Here is a 21,626-nt window from a genome sequence, read left to right as displayed (position 1 = left end):
TCCCGAGATGCTGCTGCTCCTGGTACCAGCACAACGCGCGCAGGCTGCAGAACGCACGGACAGTGAGAACTGCCACTGGGACAGAACAAATCGGGGAGCAGCGCTGAGCTGGAAAAGCTGGAAGCTGCTAAGTGCAGACAAGGAGCTGCTGCCAGGGCCAGGACACCCCCTGAAGAGGACTGAGGCATGGAGCCCGTGAGAGAGGTGCAGGCAGCACCTGAAGAGCCACCATGTCCTGGTTTAGTGCCCAAAGCTGACAGAATGGGCTGAGTTGGAAGATGATGCCATCCAGCCCCTGTCCCGGGCAGGGACACCCTGGCTGGATCAGGCTGCTCAGAGCCCGAGCAGCCTGGCCTGGGAGCCTCCAGGGATGGGCACTGAGCACCTGCAGGGCTCTGCCGACACAGCGAGCACGGGAGGGAGCACGGGGCAGCACTGGCACAGGGAAACACCTGCACACACCCCGGGCAAAGATGCTCCAAGAGCCAGAGAGGGCAGTGAGACCACTCTGCGGCAGGGGCTGAAATGGAAACTGAGGTCCTCCATCAGCCACACAAACCATGTTCCGGCAAGGTCTCAGTCCTCCTCTAGGCAGATCACACATGAAGACATTCACCTGTCTTTCTGTTTGTCCTATTTCAATTACAGGAAACACACATCAAACCTGTCAGGGAGCTGAAGTCTTGATTACTACAATGTTGCAATATTTGGGTGCAAATACTTGGATCAAAAAGTAGATCTCTGAGAAAAAAAGCTTGATTACCTAAAAACTGATGCAGTGCCCAATGCAGAGCTCTTGTTTATACACACATTTTTACTGGCTTAACCCAATGTGCCATCTTAATTAGTTCAGTCTACAAAAAGCTAAATGCTAAACAAACACCAGTTTTGTTTAAAATAAGTCTTATTCCAGCCTAATTTAAACAGATTAGGAACTTATTAAATTTAAGAACTTTGTTGAATCACTCTACAATGTCTTTACAGTTTGAAAGTGGAAATATACATGCAGAAAATCCACAAGCAAGACAGATTTTGCCAGCATCTTTTGGTAAAGGCCAGATGTTCAGATGCTGAAGTATTTGCACCCGCAAAATCTAAAGTTAACTCCTAAAGTTTAACTGCAAGCAAGATAACAACAACATAAAGTGGTGCAAAAACAGTTATTAGTGTCCTGACAGAAAAAAAAATAATTTAAAAAAAATGAAAGAAAAGAAAATGGAAGAAATCTAACTCCCAGGAGATTACTGCCAGAAGAGAGGCCTTGTTAAGACATTTCTAATCGGTTATTTTTGCAAAATTAACTATGAAGTATTCAGTATAATAATTCCAGATATAATGGGCTCAACAAAAAGGAGAGGTGCCTTCTTTTTAAAAGAAATGTATTCTCTTTGCTTTTTATTTGGTTTGTTTGAATATTAATTTGTTTTTAAAGACAGTTTTACAAAAGTTTTTTTATGTCTGAAAGGCAGAATTCACAACATGAACATATGAAAAACTCTTTTAAAGGACTGGAGTCTTGCTGTATTTCTGCTACAGCCTGCAGCCTATACTCCAGAGAGACAGCAAAAATCTCACCAAAACCAGGAATGCTTTAATAATAAATAAAAGCTTTCTTGTCATTGAAAAATATTTTCACCACAAAAAGTAACGTATTTTCAATTCTAATGTTGAACATCTCTTCAACATGGGGACATTTTCCTTTAGAGAACCCTTAGCACAGATGCACACAGTGACACATCTGCTCAAGCACTGGGGAAACCCCCAAGGCTAGCTTCATGTTCAGGCACTGCAGCACTTCTGCACCAGGAGCTCCCACAGCCAGGATGGGACCAGTCCAGCTAAAACAGGTAGTAGAGCTCAAAAAAGGTTGAATTTTATTCTTTTGGAGAGGGGAGCAACTGCCTTGCCCTGCCTTCCCCTTACAGTGACATTGAATCATCTGTTCTGCACAGGGTGGGTGAGCACGAGCACATCTGACCCGTGTCCTCCTGCAGGACAGCTAAAGGACAGAGCCCAAAGAAAGGAACGAGCTGAGCTGGGACTGACCAGAGGCATAAGCACTGCTAGGGAGGGGGGCCCAGCAGCGAGGGGATACACGGGCTGCACATCCTGCACTGCTGGGCCACCAAGCTGCTCCTGAATGCTGCCCCAAAACCAGGGAACGATGGGCAAGGATGAGCCCATGCAGTACCAGAGCCTGTTACCCACACTGGTTGTCAGCCCTGTTACCTACACTGGTTATCATCTGGGTAGCCCTATTACTCATCCCTGTTACCCGTACTGGTTAACATCCCTGTTACCCACACTGGTTACCATCTGGGTAGCCCTATTACCCATCCCTGTTACCCATACTGGTTAACATCCCTGTTACCCACACTGGTTACCATCTGGGTAGCCCTATTACCCATCCCTGTTACCCATACTGGTTACCATCCCTGTTACCCACACTGGTTATCAACCCTGTTACCCATACTGGTTACCATCCCTGTTACCCACACTGGTTATCAGCCTTGTTACCCATCCCTGTTACCCACACTGGTTACCATCCCTATTACCCACCTGGGTTATCCATCCTGGTTACCCATCCCAGTCACCCCCCTGGGTTACCCACCCTGGTCCCCGCCGTGCCGCCCCGCAGAGCCAGCAATTGTCAAACTGCAGGGGAGAGCATGCGCAAGCGGGAGGGGATCCCTCTGGGTACCCGGGGAAGGAGGGGATCCCTCTGGGTACCCGGGGAAGGAGGGAGTTTAACAGTATCACTGTAATAAATGATACAGGCCCCACCATCACTGACTGAAGCCGACATGACTCCTCTGAATTACATACCAACTTTTCACATGCCTTCTTTCAGGTAGGTACCTTTCTTTTCTTTAAACTCTTTTTCCCTGGCCACCTTTTAGAGCTTATTGCTGATTTTCCACTTTGTTGCTTAACAAAACCCGCAAACACTGTTACAAGACCATACTAAGCATCTGCAACTTATAAAACATTTAAAAGCTTTACATTTAACCTATCAATTGGCAATAAAACATACTCCAACACAAATCCACTATTTGAGACAGATGTTTGAAATATGAATGAATGTTTGAATATTCAGTTTTAAATACTCATGATAAAAGAAGCTGCAGAGACATGCCATTGATCTAATACTTGTTTGCACATTCCTTAGGGCTATGCATGAAGCATAATGGGATTTCTACATTACTAAACAACAAAAGGTGTAAAAATGCCTTTTCAGTTGCAAACTTTGTTCATTTATTCCTGTGGCAAAAGAATGCAAATCTTAAGTCATTTTTTGTGCACTGACATCAAGTCTTTCTCACACAAAAAGTTCCTTAAAGAAACAAGAAGAAAGTTCAGAATAAAGTCATGCTTCCTCCCCCACATGTCCCTGCAAAAGGAAAAAAAAAGAAAAAAAAAAAAAAAAAAAGAAAAAGGAGAAAAGAGAGAAGGAAATGTCACTTAACCCAATTGTACCTGCCAGCTAAAAGCAAATGCTAGTTAAGTGGGTGACTCTAAGCTATTAGGCATGTATGTCAGTAATAAACATGGGTTTGCAAGATCCAGGCTAAATATTTGTATGGTTAAGCCTTCTGTATTTCTGCTGCAGGAATTTCTGCCCCAGCCCTGGGGTGAAGTGACAGAATCTCTTCACAGATGGAAGTGGCAAAGCAACTCTACATGAAGGCAAATGACAGCTGGTAACTTATAAACATGAGCAAGAAGATACTCTTTAAAAAGCAACGTTCCCTGTTAATACCTCTAGTTTTGGTCTTTTCAACCTTTCATGAGTAGAGTAGGAGAGGAGCTTTTATTTTCACTATGAAATTGCAGATATTTAAAATTAATACCAAAGCAGGAATTGAAAGAATGGGGTGGTGGGATGCATTTTCAAGGAGTGCAGGAAAACAGTGTTAATGTCAGAATCAATCCTTGAGCTATGAATAACTTAACTTCAAAGCTGATGCTACTGTCTGACTGAGCACCTATGTCTTCAAGGAAGATAAAGCCACATATGTAGTCAAACCAATGTTTAATTCAGATTACTCAGAACAATACAGAAACTTGACTGAAGCCAATTAACTAAGCTTTCACTGACTGATAAACATGCCATTTCACATCCTTTCTGTGTACAGCAGGGAGCAGTTTGAGGGTGTTACAATTCTGAACCACATTCGCTGACCAAACACGTTTTTATGCTTAATGCATCAACAGCAGAATTTCAATTATGACAGTTTATATTCTCCACCTTCCAAAATGGGAAGAATCTTTACCAGGAACAAACCCTCATAAGCCTGAACTGACTATGTAGAAGTACAGAGACTATTTTCCAGTGAAAAATATCATTTATGTAGGAGATCCTCTGGAAAATGTGAGATACTTTGCTCAGGTACTGTGCAGGACTTCAAGTGGATGTCTGCTACCAGTCTTACTACTGTCATTCAAGAAAGAGGCCAACTTAGGCCCTGTTCTTGTCCAGGGCCAGATTTTGGTTCATCTGTGATGCCTCATATGAGCCAGTCTGCTCAGGGCCCCACCAAACAAAGAACAAGGACAGCTGTCTCCCACCTAATGTCCCTGTGAAACACCACACCTCAAGAACCTGCACTTAAAGAGCTGAGCTGCCCAGACACAAAATGTTTATGTTCATTCAGAAAAGTGCAACGAAACATGTCCCACTTCAAAATTTAGTATTGTAACTCCATAGAGTCACGTATTTCCAAAATAACAGTTGCTGGCATTGTTAAGAGCGAACACAAAAGTATCCCTATGGAAGAATTTACAGTTAACCTGCCTTAAACCTTTTGGGATCTGATTCCAAGACAGCCAAAAACTTTATAGGTAACTGACGGGGGACTATAAAATGCTACAAGTTGGCACAGCTACATGGCAAGACAGACTGGTCACCATGCAGTGGGTGGCAATGACAGCATCTGAAAAGGAGATGCTGGAAAAGGAGTCCCTTATCCCTGCAAGGAAGAAGCCAGACGATTACACTATGGATTATGTTCAGCTGCAAGTCTTTTACAAAGCCCTGTTTCTAAAGGGCTGGCCCCAGTGCTCCTTCCCAGTTCCTGAAAGATCTATTTTCTTTGTGCCAAAAGCAACTTCATCCCTGTCCACACCTTGCCCAACCATCTATGCAATTGCAAGTTCTTTGGGGTGAGAGAAGGGCAGGTGAGGCCTCACATGGGGGTGGTGGCCCTTTAGGTGTGATGAATACAAACAAAAACTGTGGAGGAAGTAGCAAGAGTCTGAGCAACCCCTGGAAAGAAGCAAAGTTGGAAAGCAGCTGTGTCACCCTAAGTCTAAGCCACGCCACTGGTATCAGACAAACGGCATGCAAGCAATGTTAGCTGCCTGCACTAAACTTCACAACAGACAGCCAGGAGTGGAGGGAGAGAACAACTGAGCTACTTGCCAAGAAATTCAGTGATTTTCCATCTAACCATGCAGCTGTAAAACTGAAGAGTCCAGGCTGGATTATACAGTAAGTCAATACTGTAGACTGTCAACATATTTCAAAACACACTGGTGAGCTTTCTGTGGAATTTTGTCTTCTCCTTTCGCCCTCCTGTCCATTTTATTACAAGTTTCAAGCCCACACCGCTGACATCACCTCAAGGGACTGGTGCTGGCCAGCACTCACTCCTCGGCCACGCAGATGCCCAGTCCCCTCTCGCTGGCACCACAAGCCAAGAGAGACTAACAAAGAGGAGAGGAGGGTTTCTTCAGAGCTCCTCATAATGGTCAGCGTCTGACTCTGTACGGGGGGGATAAAAGGAGAGCGATAAGTCTGTTGTTGTCAAGATGGAGAAGAACGCTTAAAAAGCCTTTGAAATAGGCAATTTCCCCTCTCATCAGTATCCTCTTGACTGCTAAGCTCCCTCCTTTGTCCCTCACCTGAATGGTGATCAGCAATGCATGATTGGCCAAGGGCCATCAGCAGTAAGGGACAACACCAGCCGAAACCACTGCGGGAAGGAAAGGCTGATCTGTAAAGCCCTCCACCGCACGGAGGAGAGGAACGAATGGCAAAGCATGACAGCTTCATTTGTCCTGCTTATTTAGGCACAGGATATAGGATTTGTGCTCTCTCATATTAGGCATCCCATCTCTGAAACGAATCAGAATCGAATGTGCAGGTGCCAGGAACCCCGATGCCAAACAAGCTTCCACCCTACCTTAATGATATTTTTGCTTCTGTCGTCAAGGATGAGGGCGAGTAGCCCTTCCACTCTGCTCGTTTGCTGTCCTCAAACAGCCACACTGCCACCAATAAGCTTCTTCTTTGCAAAGTGTGTTGTACCTTCTGGTCACATTGGTCTTGTGTTTCACCCGACTGGCTCGTGCCTGACAGCACCCTGAGCTTATATGGAGTTACAAGTCACCAAAAATCAGCTTCATTGCCATAGAAAAAAGGGAAAGCTTTATTCTTTAAAAAACTTCATTCCTCATTAGGGATAGTTCACCTGTGATACTTTATCATTGCTGTTGAACCTGACTGCATGAGGAAGAGTTCTCCAGAGTCGACTGCCATGTAGAGATTCTTCACTAACCCAGCTCCATCCACGTACAGAACATAATCACCAGTGAGTTACTACATTATTTCTGAAGGGCCAGACTCCCGTCTTTTATACATTTCTTAGAAGCCAGATATAAAGTTTTAGAAAACAAGAAGGGAGTAGAGAGAGTTTAAATAAAACCAAGCAGAAATTAACAGTCTGTTACTTTGTGTGTGTGGTCATTTTCCTAGGGAAAAATTATATTGGGACAATTCTCTGAACAACAATGCCCTAACAAAGACATCACATGTTACACCATTTGCTCAAATAATTACACATCATTTAGATATCAGTCTTCCATCTCAAGGCATCACAAGGGAGTCTTAGCTTTTTGAGCACATGCAACTTCCATTAACAATAATGAGAGCTACTCACATATTCAGGATGGACAGTTCCTCCCTTGGGAATCTCTGCATTTGTCATACCTCATCTGGGGAAACAACTGAAACGTAACAAAGGCAGACCCTAAGTCAAGGAGGATTCAGACACTGACCTGCCATGACTGATTCTCAGCATTTCTCATCGGTGATTGCTCCCCCAGCTCCTCAGGAAATGTTACTGGGATGTTACTCACTGTGTTCCGGAGCAGCACACCTGTCCCAAACTCTCCCTAGAGCTGCTCTTGCTCCAGGCTATACCACCAGGCAAACCCACCTTAGCAATGAGTGAGAATCACTTTCTGGCAATCCTGTTTCTCAAATTCACCTTAGCGGATCAGATGCAGATTTTCAGATGGTGGTTTTTTACTTTGGGCTTTTCCAAATGTTGTGCCCACTAACAAGCACAGCACAGCAGCCAGCTGGGTTTGCTGGCAGCTTCTGTTAGGGCAGTGTCAGTCAACATCATCCTCCTCTGTGCTGCTGGTGCCTTGAGAACTGACATATGCAAAGGAGAGCAGAAGTGTGAATCACACAAGTGTGGCAGCCAGGTCACACTGAGACTGTACCAGCAGGTATTTAACCCCTTCTTCTCCTCCCCCTCCTCAGCCGTGTCACATCTGTCGAGTTCTGATCAAACTGCTCTTCGCAGCTATGCCCATGAGGAAAGTGCATTTCCATGTGCTGCACAGGCTTTATTCCTGCTTATAATTCAGCAGAAGGTCCAGGAGAAGAAGATGGAGGTGTCACTCTTGAAGCAGAGGACTGGTCATCAGGGGCTTTGAGCTCTATATCCAATTTTCCTGTTGGGAATGAAACCTTTTTCACCTTTGTTTCAGCCTCCAAAACAGTGACTGCACTACTTCTCAACCCTCTGAAGGAATGCTGAGAAGGCAGCCATTCTTTCTGAAAGGCATTTTAAAAGCAGAAATGCTTGTTAGCCTTGTGTGTCTACACTAGCCCTTCTGTCACATCCCTTCCAATGTCTCTCCAGTGCCCTGCTTTTGTTTCACACCCAAATGCTTTCAACTTCAGCTCACACCAGTCAGGCTGATATAGAGCACTCTCCCTTCAGCAATCAAGTCCAGCAGTAAAATTCATTGAGCTTAACCAAATCAACAGAATTTCAGTGGAACATTTTAAATAGTAGCATAAGTTACAGGCTGAACCTCACAAACTGTTATAAAATTATCAGTTTTTCATTTTTATCAGTAGCCTCAGTGCTCAGTAGATAGAAATAACACTGACTTCCAGGGCTGCATCTCCCAAATCCAGGGCTGCCCAAAGCAAACCCCTCCCTCCAAATGCCTGCTGTAATAATGTGTAGCACTGGCTCCTGTCCTAAGGAGTCCTTCACTGACATAAACTGCTCATCTAAATATATCACTTTCCATGGCCAACGTGGTTGATAAATTGTGTTGCCTTTATTTGTACCATTCCATAGTCATTATGAAACCTGGTAAAGAACTTTCTCCAAAGCAAAGTTAAGCCAGATTCATGCTGCTCCAAAGTGCTGATTCAGCTTTCTGGTTGTTTATCACTCAGAGGAAGACATCACTGTGCAACTGAAGAGGATAGTACAGGAGGACACTCCAAAAAAGAGAAGCAGTATTAAAAAAAAAAAAAAAAAAAAAAAAAAAACCACCATGTACTTACCTTCTCTTTCACTTGTTATCACAAAATCAGAGCTTACTTAAAAAAATTATTTCAGAGGAAAACAGCTTCCAAGATCACAATGGCACATTAAAATCTTTCCCAAGCTCAATAAACTATGACTTATAAAACTTGTAAAATCCTTACTAGACTCAAGACAGCTCCACATGTGTCTGTGGCAAGAAGAATGGAACGTTTTGCTAAACATCTGCTAAATCTTGCCTCTTGGCTGGAACAACTCTACCCATCCCAACAGAGTGTCTCAGCGCTGCTGACTGCAGTCTGGGACTGATGAAAGCTGGCTGTCTTCAGGAAAACACTGCTCTGCCATGGTGCTGGCCCACTGCTGTGTGTGCTCAGCCTTTTCCAGCAGTACTTCATGAAGGCACAGCTCTCAGGGCAGCTGCAGCCCAACAGTGGCACGTCACGGCTCATCCCTGGCTGAAACCACCCCGCTGCCAGCCACAGAGAGCACCGAGAGCATCTCCATCTGTGCTCTGGGCTTCTGGAGCCCAGCACCTGTCTTTGTGAGCAGAACTTCCTGAGAACAGTCAGAGAAGTTACAGGAAGTAAATCTGCTTACTTGTGCACTGTATCAGCAATTAAACATTTCCCACTTTATTCACCGTAAAAGATTTTTAAGAATAATCTCTCCTTAACCCAACAGGTATTTCCTCTTTTAAAGCCATCCTACAACTCTTGATTCAGAAGAGCAGAAGCATCCTGTGTTAATACTATTTGGAATAATTTGCTAAAACAGTTCAACACATGGAATTTACAAAAACTTTGCTTGCATTTGCTCAGAGCAGCTTTTTGGCTTTAAGGAGAAGCCAGTGATCTCTCATTGGGCTAAAGAGATGCAGAACAAAGTCACTGATGTTTCCACAGTCTGCCGAGTTCCATCTCCACACACATCTCTTTATAATAGCACAAGGACTAGATATGCTGAATGGGAAGTTTGCCCATCTACACCTTTAAGATGTGCTGGTCCCTGACTTGGATGTGGGAAGAAGTTGGACATCTACAGACCAGCTGAATGCCCCACTCTTTAATGACACAATCTCTCCAGCTCAATTCTACTTCCTACTTTGAGATACTTAGGATCCTAAATATTTATTTTTAAGTCAGCTGTGCCACAAGATGCTTCCCACTTCTTGTGAGCATAACAGATATTTTTTACCACTAAATACCTTTTTTAAAAAATTGTTTTTTCTTCTGACAGTCTACCCGATGCTATTTACAATAAACAGGCATTTCCCCCATTGTATCTCTGCACAGCCTTAACACTCTGTTAACTAGTCTCATGGATTTGACTGGATTTTGGCAATAATTTCTTTCCCCACACTGTAAAGCCTTATATTTTCTGAGGCTGTTCCTAACACTGTAAAATATGATATATAACCCAAGTAATTTACCTTGGAGTACAGCAATGGTCAAGATGGTCTGACTCAGTCTTTAGCATGTGGTGCACCATAAACCATGAATATAGAAGCAATTCTCCTGTATATCACAAGCACTTTCCCTTGCTGGAGTGGATTTTTTGGAAACTGGGAAGTCACCTTGACAACCTACACAAGGAGCCCCTTCAGAAAACTGAGCACTATATCACCGTATTTACCCCACACACCTCCCTCCTCTCAGATGGAAAGAGGACAGAAAGACAAAAAGCAGTCTGCATTCTCACCAGACAAAAAAAGATCTCTCACATCTAAAAAAGAAAACACTGTGGCAATCTGGGAACTCCAGTGCATTAGAAGATGAAAGATAAATTGTGTTCTGTGAATGTCACACATGTTGTTGTTATTATCTCTAAGAGGAGGACCCCATTGTGCTAAATACTACACATGCTCAAACTAACAGGCTGTTCCTGTCCCAGAGGCCTCATAACCCAAGAGAAAAGCAGTATTGTTGCCTCCTTTTTATGAAGGGGAAGTGGGACACCAGAAGATTCAGTGACTTGAACAAGTTACTCAATGAAATAGCAGATCTGAGAACTGAACCCAGACCCAAGTCTCCATCTTACAATTTAATTCTCACAGTGTTCAAAATCAATTTTAGTTAAGCAGCATCTAAGCTTCCAACTGGCACCCAGGATTATTTCTACTTCTACAAAAAATTTGATTTATTGTTCATTCCCTCATTCATTTTAGATTCCTGTAAAACTCATCTTTAAAATGTATGTCCAAAAGATACAACACAGCCACAAAACAGAACACTTCTACAAGCAGATTACTTCCACATTCAAATTCAGAGAGTACTGTCATCTATCTTTAAACAGACACTTCGAAAAAAATACACAAAAAACCTCCATTACATGGAAGTACACAGAGTAGCAGTATTGTGCTTCACAGGTGATCACAATTTTGTGCTATTACAATAATAGAAGAGCGATTATTATGCTGCCCATGAGTGCAACATTAAGAACTGAGGTGCTCAAAACTTTCTGAAAAGTCAAGGTAGCACAAACCAGGAGATGGGTACCTAAAAAAACCCAACTTATTAGCTATCCAAGCCACTGGCTTCAAATTCCTGCTGAATTTCATATATGAAATAACTGGTGAAATCACACACTAAGTTACCTAAACATTTGTCTATTTAATATCTGAACCTAAATCAATATTTCAAAAATCCTGAAAATGTTTTCTTTTCTTGGGAAATAAGAGAAAAAAGTAATCTGTCTTAAAACAGAGTGAGGAGGGATGTACATTTTTTGGAGGTGCACAGAACAATATTACAAATTCTAAATTTAAAAATAATGTGAGAACAAACTCACTAGAGTAGAGAAGCTAAAGAGATGCACACTGTGGAACTGTGACCTTTAGAAGCATCAGCCCTGGGTCTGACACAAGAGCTGAGGTAGAAGAACACATTAATAAGGCAACAAGGCTAGACAGAAAGTGCACCCTGGGGAAACATGAAGTTTTTGCAGGGTGAAGAACATTTATAATGAAGTTCCAGCACTTTGGGACGGGGGAAGAGCAATAGTCCCGCCAAGATGGATGGCTCTGCTAGGCTGGAAAACGTTCTTTCTCGGAATCCAAGGGTTGCGTCAAGTGCAGCAAGTTCTTCCAATTATTATAAAGAAAATATTGGCAAAGTGAATTCTATTCCCATCCAGTGGGCTTTGCACAGCTCCATGAGACAGCAGTCGGGTTTGGTTCGCTCTCAGTATGCGATGAGACCGGGCTTTGACCACGTTCTAAGGGAGGTGGTCAGAAAAGGTCAGCAGTACTGGACCAGGGAGCAGAGGACTCCAGCAGAGCACACTGCTACTGCGATAACCTGGAGGTCACCACAGCGACCAGAGCAAAGCCCTTGCCATGGCTGAGAGAACAGTAAACTCGGCTCCTTAGAGAACTGATTCTCATTCATCCCTCTGGAAGAGAGACTGGGAAATGCCTCCTGCTACAGCTCTTGGGATTTCATGGAGTAAGAGTTAAATCGATACCAGAAACTGAGATTACAGTGAACATCTTGGAAGTGCATGGAAATAGACTGCTCTTCTCACTGGCAGCACCACACGATTCTCCTAACCCGAGTTTAAACTCACTGAACTCTGTTCTTATTCTTTTCTTTGCCTTGACAGTGCATTTATTTCCTCATTTTTACAAAGAAAAAAGTACATAGGGCTAGCTAATGTTGCCAGATGCTGTATTTGACAAACTGGGAATTGTAAAACTAAGTTGGATTACTGAATCTGCTCAGAAAAATTTCCCTGTTCATGTCTGACATTTCAGCTTGGTCTATTCTGACAGGTTTCTGGCTTTTCAGCAAGAAACCCTAAACCAAGTATTTTCAAACACTACCTCAAGGAAATTAAGTTTGCAGATTTTTTCTTTGGACAGGCCTTCTTTAAAAATAATTTCTAAAAACCCAAGCCAAAACAACAGCAAAAAAAGAAACCAACACAAAATAAAACCCCAACAACAACACCAAAACCCCAAACAATCAAACCCATAAAGTTTGTTTTCTCCTCCTCAAAAAACAGACCATTTTCTTTTCTTGTTAAATGATTTCAAGGACTAGCAAAGTAGGGAAATTTCAAGTAACTCTAGATGGTAGTATGAGGAAAATCATCCTTCCCATGCAAATTTCTCCCAAGTATCAGCAACCCCATATCTTTATTCTCCATTGAATGAAAGTACATATGGAAATTAACAGAAATTTCTGCCAACATGTTCCCTTTCTCCAGGGAATGCTGCAGCAGCTCAAAAACTGCCTTCACTGCTGCAATGCTTCAATTATTACTTGGAAAGCAACATGTAATTCTTTCATTACCATGTTTGAGAGAAAGATCGCTCATTTCTCTCAATCTTCTCCTTGGTAATATATCATCCAGTGTTTAGGAGGGAAAATAAATAAAATAAGAGAAACATTGCATTCTCCCCAGGGAAAGTCAGATCTGGGACACTGCGAGGAAAAAATAATTGGTCCCATTATTATCATCGTGTCTAGCTTTACACTTAAGGGAGAAATATGTCTGAATAGCTGGTTCCATCAGCAATGCAGATAGAGGAGAAATTCCCACAGTGTGAGTAAGTCTTCTCACACTTAGAGAACGTGACCACACACAATACACATGACAGTGGAGAAGAACAAAGCAGCCTCAGGAAGTGTCCCTGATTGTTTTCGGCTGATTAGGGACATATGCCAACAAGCCTCGAGTTGTTGAGGGAAGCTTTGCAACTTGGGGAGGTCAAATTTACATAACACAATTAAAGATACCGAGTTGTTTGGGTCCACATAAAACTCACATTCAGAACAATGAAAGGTACAAGTTTAAGACAATTTAGTTGTTTCAGACCAGTTCAACCAAGGGACAGCTTTATCATTCAGGTTGAATATGCAGGAAAGAGATTAAAAGTCAGTTACTAATGCAAAAAGCTAATTTACATTAACACCATCCACTTATTTTGGAATGAAACCACACAGACTTCAACTAGGTCCAGCAGTTTTAGAAAACGGTATTAAACCAGCATGAACATCAGGCCTTGAAACAAAAATACTGCCTATTACTTTTTTCAAAAGTCACCACACAGATCAAAATATTTTTGGATCAAACAAACCACCTGAAAAATAACTTCACTGAAGTTAGCAGGAATGTGGCAGGTTGGTGCTCTTTCCAACAGAGAAGCCAGAATTGCCCATCCCAGGTGTGAAGGCTCAGTCATCCTCAGTCCCAAAGGCTCCCTGAGCTCTGCAGGGGGGTGCAGCATGCATCTCTGACTGCTGATGGCATCACTCAGAGCCTTACCTGGAGATAACCAGGTAAAGCACCACCTCGGTGCTGGGCCTGGAGGGCCAAGGGATGCCTCGAGAGCAGCTCACCTCCACGAGGACTGCTCCTTCTCTCCTCCCCAGCCAGCCTGCCCAACAAAAAGGAATTACATTTCCCTACAGATCGCTCAGACTTCTGCAGAGAAGCATTAAAAAGAGCCACAGTGGTTTAAAAAAAACCCAACAAGATAAACTAAACACAGTATTTGGAGAAAAATGTAAGGCTTCCTGTAAATTAAACTGAGCCTTTTTACATAATAGATCGCTCACAGCTATTTGTAAGGAAGTGACAAAGCTGCTGCAGATCTTAAGATACTGTAGCGAGGTTCACAGATGCAGTTATGTAAATATTTTCTGACAACTCGGCTGCTACTGAAAACATTTCTGAAGTTATCAAAAAGAATTCAAAGTATTTTCCACTCTAGTCATTAAGGTTTTATTGGCAAAAAGGCAGTAGCAGAAGTGTTGAGCAGAATGATCCCTTCTGCAGAAGGCACGAGGCCGGCCAGCAGCTGCCACACAGGCCGGGGGTCTGAGCCCCAGCGCTGCTCTCGGGGACAGCGGGGTGGGACAGCAGGGTGGGACTCTGGGGTGCCCACAGCCCACAGATGATGCCTCTCTGCAGGCTGCACAGCTGGGCCAGGATGGGGTCCCATTCTCTGAGGTGCCACGGGTGACACCATGCCAGCTCAGCCAGGGCAGCTCACAGGTGTGCTGAGAGAGTCCTGCAATCAGCGCCTGAAAACACAGACAGCAGCCTGAGCTCAGAGCCAGATCTAGTTCTTGGCATTACAAAGCAGGAATATCACACAGCCTGGCAGTGCTCCGTTAGCACATGTATTTTATCTACCATCACAAATGCATCGCCATTTAGCTGCAGTTGCTTTTGGAGCTTATTTTGCTCTCCAGACATTTAAACTGCATAAGATTTTTTTACTGTTAAGCAAATACAAGAAAATGTCTATTAAGTGAAGACCATACCAGTTGGAAACAACTAAAAGCAGGCCATTAGAGGTTTGTTAACTCTCTAGCAATCCTCCAGGAATCATTCGTAAACTCACCAGCTCCTATTAGATTCTGTGTTTGAGTCTCAGGTTTGAGACAAAAAGCGTTGTGAAGACATGTCAACAGACAGCTTTCCCTACTGGACACACATGCAAGTCACCTCAAGCATGCAAGACATAATATTTTACTGCTAAGGTCAGCAGGAATTCACATTATTAAAAGGAGCTCCACTGAACTCCATTTCAGGTGGTAAAAGAACGTAGTGCTTGAGGCTGGATACCAGTTGTCTGGGTTTTGCCCAAGTAACACCCTTTGAGGGGGAGTAGGGGCATTTAAGGGCAAAGGATAGGACAAATCTTCATTGCTGGGGAAGATCAGGTGATAGCAAATTGCCAGGAGACCGCATCTGAAGTACAGAAGCTGCTTGACAGCTCCTCAACCATGTAATTAATTCCTCTTCTCAGAGCTACACAGAGCAGATCTCGCAGCACAACAGATCTTCATGGCAATCTGCTTTCAGAGTTCAAACCAAATTGCACTAGGGATGCTTAGAGAAGTGTAAAAGACAACTGGACATATTTACAGCACCATCTTCTGACCAAAGCACCCAATTAAAAGAAAAATCATAGATTAAAAAAAAAGACAAATTACCGCGTGTGTATTCACATATTAACCCCATGCATACCCTATTTCTGCAAGTTCTTGTTAGTCTAATAGAATTAATAAATGCCTCTTTATTTGGTTCCTTTTAATTATTTGATTTCTCTGCATGGGTAAGAAGTATTTATAATACCCTTCACTTCACCAATGTATCAAGCAGGTCACACAGTCCTGGAGACGTGAAACAGATTCTTCCCTCCAGAGGAAAAGACACATTAAAAATTAAGGAATGGTCCATACTGGAGCACACTCTCCTGACTATACAAAGGAGTGTAGGGAGTTTAATCCTACAAATACCCACAGGTTTTCCTTCTGCTGTCTGGACACAGACATGTGAGTTTGAGAGCTCTGGCACTGCAGCTGTGGCACTTATTTTCTATAAAGGAACACCTTTATATGCTATAGAGCTTCAGTAGCAAAAACTGCAATGGACAGAACTCCAACTTTCCACACACAGCTGGGATAAAATGCTGCTGAAGTCCAGTACAAAACTCTGTGCCAACGACTTCAGCGGTGCCTGGATTTCACACTAGTTTTGCAAGGGTTCTCATTGTTGGCTGGCAAGATTTCAACCCTTTTTAATTCCCAGAAGCTCAACCACAAATCCCTCTTCTCCTCCCACACAGCTGCACTGGAACTCCCCAAGCTCCTCCAGGCAGCAAAGCAAACCTCCTTGGGAAGACACAGGGCTTTGCTTGCAGGAGATCCCCACCTCCTCCGAGCATCTTTCAGCTCCAGAAAGCCCCATCTGTAAAAATCTTCAAACTGATTAATCAGAGACACCCCCTGGGCTTGGCCTTTCCCCTCAAGCTGTGTATCACTACCCACAGCACTCACTCCTGGCTTTTTCTGCAATTCAGCCAAGGGAGCACAGCCCTGGCACAAGCAGGACTAACAAGACCTGGAAGCATGGGCCAGAGTCTGGGGCAAAGCAAAGGACACAGCACTGGACTCAAGAATCTGCAATAGTCCCATGAAGTCACAGCACTGAGGTTTATCTTGGAGCCTGATCCTCCCCCAGTGTTTGTTTTTAAAGAAAGCAGACATTAAAAATAGATAAAACAAAACTGCAGTGACAGAAACAAGATATATCAAGTATTGTTCAGCCAAAAAATTAAGAACCCTCCTTTTTGGTGTCCCCAGGTGTCTTCCACTTACAGAGCTTATCCCAGCCATCTGGCCATCAAACATGGAGACAAGACAGCAACAGCCTAAGGAAGGATAGATGTCAGAGAGCCACAAAGCAGCCTTTAACAGGGCAAATAAAAGGATGAATGCAGCCTTTTGAGAATGAAGTGTCACTGTGATTGGAAGGAGAAAGCAATTTAAAAGCTCAGGGAGGTTTTCAAACTAGGAGCTTAAAAATACCAATATCCACCAGCCATCCACAGACTTTGAGGATCCTTTGACAAAACCTGGTAGTCCCAGCAGTGTGAACAACTGGCGTGTCAGGGGTCATGGGCACAGCACCAGCAGCAGGAACAACGGAGCCTGAGAAAGTGGTGCCACATCTGATATAACATGACCGACACTGCACTGGCTATATAGAGATAGAGATCAGCTCGTTCAAGCAGCACACACAGGTAGGTCATGGAGCAGCTGAACCCTCATGCTGCAAAGATGGACCATGTTTTTCACACACAGACACCCCATGGCTGTGGAAACACTCCCTCTCAGCCAGCCTGCCAGGATGAGGGACTCTATGCAGCTCAGTCTGGTAAAAAAAAAACAGAATTCCTGGGGCTTTTTTATTGCTGGCCAACCTCATTACTTTTTACTCATGGTGCAGTCAAGTCTAGAGATGTTTCAGTCAGAAGCTGGAGCCACTAAACACTGCACAGTCTTACACTTCCATAGGAAAAAGCCAGCCCTCGACCCGAGCACTTATGTCCCTCGTATAAGTCAGTCACAGAGAGAGTCACAAAATCTTTCTTGAAGCCCAGAGATTCCTTAGGGATGAGACGATGAAATGATTGTATAGTTAAAATGCACAGGCAGCACAAACTGTGAGACACAGAGACAACTCTTAACTATTTTGTCCTGATCAGGACAGGGCTCCCAGATCAATCCAGCGTTAAGTTCCCAGGGCACCGGCAGGAATTCCTCACCTGTAACAACACAATGCCACCCTGGGCTCCAGCCCCTCACTGATCCTATGTCACATCAAGGGCCACTTGTTGACATGTCCCTGCTTCATCCTGAGCCATACACAGGAGAAAAAGGAAGCAGGTTTTCCACCCTTGGTAAACAGTCTGTCCCTTGAGGGATTTCACAGGAATCTTAGCTGGCAATATTGATGCTGGTAAGGGTCATTCAGCTTGGATCTCACCATGTACTGTTACTAACCATGTGAAAGATCCCCACCCCAAAACTTCCTTTAACAGTTTCTGCTTCACCTGTGTGTGTTACATCTTAAGGTTCCCATCAGAGTCCAACATTCAGTAGGGAGCTGCCATAACACTCACACAACAGGACAGCAAAGTCATTCTGCTTGAAGCAAAAAAAGTCCCAATTACAAAGGGCTTCCAAAGATAGAACATGCAGCAGTTCCCAGGGTTGAGACAGGACAGCAGAGCCCCTTTTGAGTCCCAGCTCAGCCTGCAGGAGAAGGGTGACAGTCTCAGAGCCTGTCCCCAGCAGCACCATAACCCCAAAGGGGCCAACACTCAGCACCATGAGCCCTGGGCTCAGGCTCCCTGGGCTGGCCCGTGCCCTCTTTCTGCACAGGGCAGCCCAGCAGTCCTCCCCTGTGCCCCCACCTTCCCTTCTGGCAGATCTCAGAGCAGCTGTGCCACACCGAGGAGGTGATTAGGCCCTTCCTGAGCCCTTTTCAGGCTGCTGCCATTGATGTGCCCCACAAACGTATTCCACTTCACTTGCCAAAAACATACAGGAGCTACAAAAGAGGAAGGTATCTTTCAATAGCTCCTAAAATGACTTTTGCTCCTTTCCCTAAAAAGCTGCAACATAAATTAGGGCAGACATGGGCTGCTAAGGGAAGCTCCTTTGTCCCTGTTATGTTAGAAGAGAAGAATAATTGTTGGTTTTCCATCAGCCAGCAGGAACAACTGCTGTGGTGCCATGCCAAAAGGATTTGCACCTCTCTGTACTTCTTTGTGGACAGCTATGATCTGCTGTTCTCTGAGTCAGTGTTTCTTTATTATGGCATGTATCAAAAGAGCACTATTGTTTAGAATATGCTCCTTATTTCACATCGGAAAGGGAAAATGATAGGAACACAGGGGCTCAAAGTTTGGAAGATAAAAAGGCAAACACAATAAAGACAGTTGTCTTTGAGCTTACAAGCCTCTGACATGTCACAACTGTAAGCACTGAATCATCTATCTCCTTGGTGTGCCTTGTGAACCACTTTCACTTCAAAAATAAAAATAAAGCACCAGGATTCTTTATGTCTTGACAAAATGTGCAGTGTCTGGCATTGAGCAGTGTCACATTATTTCCCTTGCAGGTGACCTGGGAGGGGTTTTCAGAAAATTGATTTCTGTTTACTTTCATATGTTTCTTTACAATGGATAAATAAAGTCTGAAGGACCCTCACCTCCCTCAAAATCTCTTTCTGTTCTCACTCACTGCCCTCAAACGACTTTATTTCTCAATAGCATCAGGAACTCCAAACACAAACCCATCCCTCTGTATTGCCTGGTATCACGCTCATATTGTGAATTTTACAAGTTGAAATAAGTGCTAGGAGCACCTAGCCCAAATGTACCTTACCCCCAAGCAACTCCCCCAGCCATCCACTCGACATTCAAGCTAAGAGGCCGTCAGCTCTGACATCTCTGCCCAGGCAGCGGCAGTAACAAGGTGCACAGCTCATGCAGGTGCTGCTGTCACACAGAGCTCTGTATCAACCCACACATTCAACTTTTCAGCAGCCTGGACTACCCCAGGTAGGGCACTAGACACAGCACAAACCTCTTGGCTTTCACTGGGACTGACAGAGCCAAAAGATTCCTGACTTTGCTTCCGAGCAAGAGACATTCCAGATGTGTTTAAGCTTCAGCAAGCACACTCAAATCCACTAACCTAGCAGCTTCCAGAAATCAGAAATTTTGCAGCTTCTAGATTTCACCTGGACCTTAATTATTTTTGCATCCATATGAGTATGAGGCAACACTGGCCTTCTCTGCAGCAGAAGGCTTAGGAAGAAGAGTTCTGAATGCACAGACCTCACCAGAGACCATCACAACAGCCTGCGTTTCGCTCCAGTGCAGCACACAAATCCTGTCCAAACCCAACATCAATACGATGAGCACATTCTGAGCTTCTGCAGCAGGTTTCTAGAGGAAAACATTGTCTTGATAGCAGAACTTCCAATGACAATTAAATCACCATATTCCTCAGCAAGCTGTTCCAATGTTATGTACTACTAAAATGAAGATAGATCTTTTTGACCCTGTGTATTCCTATCTTGAGGAATTGGGCTGTATTGTGCCTTTCTTTGGAAGATCAAAGAGCCCTTTATTACGAAACACCTTCTCCCACATAAAAAGGTGCAAACCCTAAGCATCCAACAGGGCCTTAATTTGCTCAGTTCAGAGGTGCCTCACCTGGTCTGGGTCCACTTCTGTGCCCTTCTTAGAGGGCAAACACCAGTGCCAAGCAGCATTGCAGAAGTTAATCCAGTAATCCCACTCCTAACACTGGCTGCTAGACCTTTCCAAGCATTAAAAACACACAAAGACCTCAGTCATTAGTAAGACCTTCATTTTTATAATCGAGCAGAGGGGCAGTGGGGTTTGGCAGCAATACACACATCCTGGTTCCTGACCTGTTTCCTCAGTTACTGGTGTCTGTTTACCTCCCATTCCTCCTGGAGATGGAGTCACAGCCATTTGAACCTGCTGCCTGTCCATACTGCCAGTACAGCTCTGGGCAGCATCCTCCCCCAGGGCCAGGTCTGGGCACTGCTTCCCTGCCCAAAGGTTCTCTTGTGGCAGCCCAAAGGCTCCGATCCCACTGCAGGGGGGTCTCTGAGCAGGCACCTCATGCCAGCTCTCCTGCTCCGGTCACAGGGGCACTGCTGCCTGCCAGCACTGCCCAGCCTCAGCCCCAGCAGCAGGGAGTGACTGCTGGGAGCACAGCCCAGCAGCAGAAGGCAGGAGCTGCAGCGGAGCAGGGCTGGGAGCACAGCCCAGCAGCAGAAGGCAGGAGCTGCAGCAGGGCTGGGTCACTGCCCAGGGCTGCCCACGGAGCATGGCAGGACTCCCCTGGGTGACCAGCTGAAAGAGTTCTGAGAGCCACAACAAAGCCCAGAGCACTAACTATCTAACTGGTAATTACTTTCTGGTGAAGACTGAAAAATGGGTCATTAAAACCATATTAAACTGTTTTCATTAATACAAAAACCTGATTTACATTTTTTTCCCACAGAGCCATTATGTTCTAAACGCACTGCACGGATGATTTATTTAATCACAACCACATGGAATAGCAATTTTAAGGGCCTGTGACAATCACTTTTTTAACCAGAAAACCTGGCTTGCAATAATTGTCATGTTTTCTGTTAGCCACCCTTCCCACTGCTGTCATAAGCCCTCTCCTTTCCAAACACTGCCTTCCTAGTTGCACATAAAAGCAGCACAATCCACTGATACAATTAATAACACTGAATATTTAGGTCAACGTCAGTTCTATTAATTTTATCTCTTAAAGACTCACACATTTTCTAAACAAGTCTAGCCCTTTGGGGGGTTAAACTGTAATTTGCAGTCTGGTTGTGAGTCCCTATCACATAATAGATCAATTAGGTTGAACACTCTAGTATATTAATCTTATTCACACATAGTAAAGGCAAATATGGCTAATTACTGTATTACAATATTGCCTACTTTTTGCAAATATTTATTAAGGAAAAGAGGAGTTTACTACATTGAACTATCAAGTAAAATTATCTTGATATTAAACTGACAAGAAAGGTGAATGCTTGTATTAATCCATCTTATTTTACCTAAATTGATATCCATTGGAAAATCTCTTTGTCATTACTAATGTGCTGCATGTGTAGAAGAGGCTCTATCATATCAAGAACTCAGTATTTCCCTTCAAAGCATGGTTCGCATGTCAT

At 43.9% G+C, this 21,626-nt stretch overlaps 2 long non-coding RNA genes across 2 annotated transcripts in view; both read right to left on the bottom strand.

Annotated features, from left to right (window-relative positions):
- Nucleotides 1-21,626, bottom strand: part of LOC137482291 (uncharacterized) — a 91,580-nt gene that overhangs the window by 44,080 nt on the left and 25,874 nt on the right. The gene's annotated exons all lie outside the window — the stretch shown is intronic.
- On the bottom strand, nucleotides 5,669-8,552 carry LOC137482226 (uncharacterized). The gene is made up of 4 exons (XR_011003931.1): nucleotides 7,054-8,552; nucleotides 6,474-6,645; nucleotides 5,905-6,118; nucleotides 5,669-5,764 (listed from the first exon to the last, which is right to left on the bottom strand). It is a non-coding gene; the product is annotated as an uncharacterized lncRNA (long non-coding RNA).

The sequence above is a fragment of the Anomalospiza imberbis genome, chromosome 14 (genome assembly GCF_031753505.1).
Source record: "Anomalospiza imberbis isolate Cuckoo-Finch-1a 21T00152 chromosome 14, ASM3175350v1, whole genome shotgun sequence".
In the NCBI taxonomy this organism is placed as follows: Eukaryota; Metazoa; Chordata; class Aves; order Passeriformes; family Viduidae; genus Anomalospiza; species Anomalospiza imberbis.
The sequence above is the reverse complement of the archived record's forward strand: the minus strand, read 5'-3'. Positions and strand labels throughout refer to the sequence as shown.